This window comes from Nematolebias whitei, chromosome 12 (genome assembly GCF_014905685.2).
Source record: "Nematolebias whitei isolate Nwh7 chromosome 12, NemWhi1, whole genome shotgun sequence".
Classification (NCBI taxonomy): domain Eukaryota; kingdom Metazoa; phylum Chordata; class Actinopteri; order Cyprinodontiformes; family Rivulidae; genus Nematolebias; species Nematolebias whitei.
The window spans coordinates 39,607,780-39,610,856 of NC_056509.1; positions in this window are offsets into that span (position 1 = coordinate 39,607,780).

Consider the following 3,077-nt stretch of genomic DNA (forward strand, 5'->3'; position numbering starts at 1 on the left):
TCTTCCTAAGGCACATTTTTCAAATCTATTATTGAGGCTGGAATTAGGTTGTTTGAAATCAGTTAATATTGTTTTAAGCGTTTTGAGGGTGGTGCTAAACTCATGCTACCAAATGATACAACTAAACGCCGGCACTACTAAAATCTCTTGCAGCTATTTTGGTCAAACTTATAAATATCTTTATGCACAATCTCATGCAATATTGTGGAGGTTAATTGAATGAATCTCTCTCAACTATCAAATCAAATTTTAGCTCAAAATCTCTGAAACTGACTGAGTTAGAAGCATTTTAGTGTTGGCTTATGTCGATTAGCTGTGCTAGCCAAACTGAACTGGACTGACTTGAACAGTAAATCACATGTTCATGGAGTGATTAGTTCCTGAAAGTTTCATTTTAATCTGTCCATTAGTTCATTAGACAGTTTCATCTAACGGACATTGTTAAATTCAAACAGTTAATGGCCAAATTTCAAACACATTCGTGTGTTCTGGAACAGTTACAGCTACCCAACAAACTTGGCTTCACTAATTGAGTTATAGCCATTTATAAGGTTTTTAAGTTGCTCGGATGTGGCAGCCATCTTGAATCAAACTACTGTAATTTCCAGCCGTTACTTTTGTCACCGGCTTTGAACCCTGCAGCTCATACAACGCTGTGGCTAATTTATGGATTTTTTACATTGAATTGTTTTTTGATGGGTTAACGAGCTTCATGCCACCAAAACATCCTCATCACACACGGGCACGCTCATGCATGCCTAGTGCACGTCTCTCTTGGGCTGTGGGTCCCCGTGACTCATTGAGACCACCGGTATAAATATAAGTTTTTTAAAAATCTGACCCATGAAACTACCAAACAAGTCCCAGTGGACCAATGAAACGTGGAATTACTGTAAATCCAACACGCTAACTGACTTCAGATCAGTTATTTCATGCTTCATGCACACGCCCTCATCATGGAAAACACAAAGAAATGCATCTTCCAGGTTAAAGGGACTTCATGTGGCTGTCGAAGAAGGAAATGCAGCAGCTGCACGTAAGCTTGGTATGTTAATTTATTTTAACCAGCCGTGTTACATCACTGTTCAGGAAAAAAAACATTTTCTGTACGTATTTGTGTATGTATTTAATTAAAAGATTAAAAAATCTTTCAGAGTAAATCTCTCGTGACAACGTGAACACCCACAACTTATAGACAAGCACAAGCTATATATGAACAAAAGTGTTGTTTTGTTTTAGTGGGTGTGGCTTATATTCAGGTGCGCTCAGTAGTCTGGAAATGACGGTAACTCCAAAAAATAATCACTTGTAGATGTTTATCCACTTGTGGCGTTTTGCAAGTTTCAGTAAAATACATCTAGTGGTTCATGAGATATTTTGCTAAAAATCATGTACACGTGAGCAAAAACCTTGTCCCAGCCATTTTACTTTTAATGTAATAAATATTAAAACACATTTCAGTTTGTTGTCTTGTTTGTTTTTCCAACATATTATGTGTTAGAAACACAAAATATATGTGATTTGATTCAAATTCTCACTTACATCTTGTTTTAGCACTTGGTAATGCCGACTGGGGGGTCATGTAACATGGCATCAGTCCCAGTGGTGCAGCAGATGGGGGCACTTTAGCCACATTTAAGATTTATAAAAACGTGACACACACAAATAAATGTGGCCAGTGTTGCTTCAACATCTGAGAACACTATTTAACTCACCCCATCTCGGGAAGTTTTCACACTTCATTAACCTCCAGGGCCACAGATTCCCTGGGAAGTCAAGGAGGGGGGGTGCTTGTGTTTTTCATCTAAATCGCCACGAGGGGGGTGATCTCCCAGAGACAACATTTACATGCGCACAGTACACCAGATAATAAGTGATATCGTGGTCGGGTGCGATTCAGCATGCTTCTCATGTCTCCGTCACAAATATCCACGTAGGCACCAAGAAATGATTTGGATGTTGGTGCGAAACACCAGCTTCATGTCAAGAAACAACCGGTGCGATGAAGTCAAGTTTATTAGTGTCAGACCGATTCGACTCTCGCCACCCACCAGCAGTCCAGCATTAAATGCACTGCTTTTTGTGTTGACACCTTCAGAACAATCTTTTACTTTGCCAAGAATAAATGTGACAGTGAATGTGATTAGGCACATAAAAACATACCTGATTGAATCCTTGATCACAATGTGTGCACGTTTTCATGTGAAGAATCACAACGCAGGACTGTGTTCAGCTTCAACTTACTAAGGATTCACTCACTCGGTCTTTTGTGGTTTCTGTTAAATAACTGGGTGGACATTTTGTTTCCAAATGGGTTAAACCGGAGTTTTGTCAAGAAAATATTATTTTAGTGCCATCCTTTTATTCAAATGTCTTGTGCTTTGTTGGAGGTGAACAAAAAACTCAACTTAAACATGAAAGAAGTGTGTGGAAAATGTACAAGATCTTTGTCTGAAGCCTGAATTGTTCGTATCTAAAATAAAACTTTGGAACATTGTTCACCCAGGGTTGGGTCGCCAACAAAAAGGGGGAAGAAGATCAAAGTTTTTGTCGAAACAACTTTTAGTCATAATTAAAGGGACCAAAGTGTCCAACAAAATTAGTGAACTAATGAACTTACCAGTCATTTGTTTATCTGCACAGCTTGTGGCCGGCCTAATGTGGGTTAGTCGCGCTGTTTTTGTTGGATTCAGCCGAGTACTTTGTTTACATCGAATGCAGACCAGCATTTAAAACTGTGTACCAGTACATCTGGACAATTATTGATGCTTTCAAACTGCACCCTTTCATATATTACCTCAGGTTAACCATCACTTTTTTTTATTTACAGTAGTCCCTCCATACTTCGCAGCTCGTTTGTCACGGACTCGCTCTATCGCGTTTTTTTGAAGTACTATTGGACATGACACACAATTGTTTGATTGATGGATGAGCTGCATGATCGGCATGGCATTTTTAATTTAAAATGAATTATTTTAAATCATTTAGCACCTGCTGCAACTGTGGGCTGCACACAGCTGCAGGAGGCAGAATATATATATATATATATATATATATATATATATATATATATATAT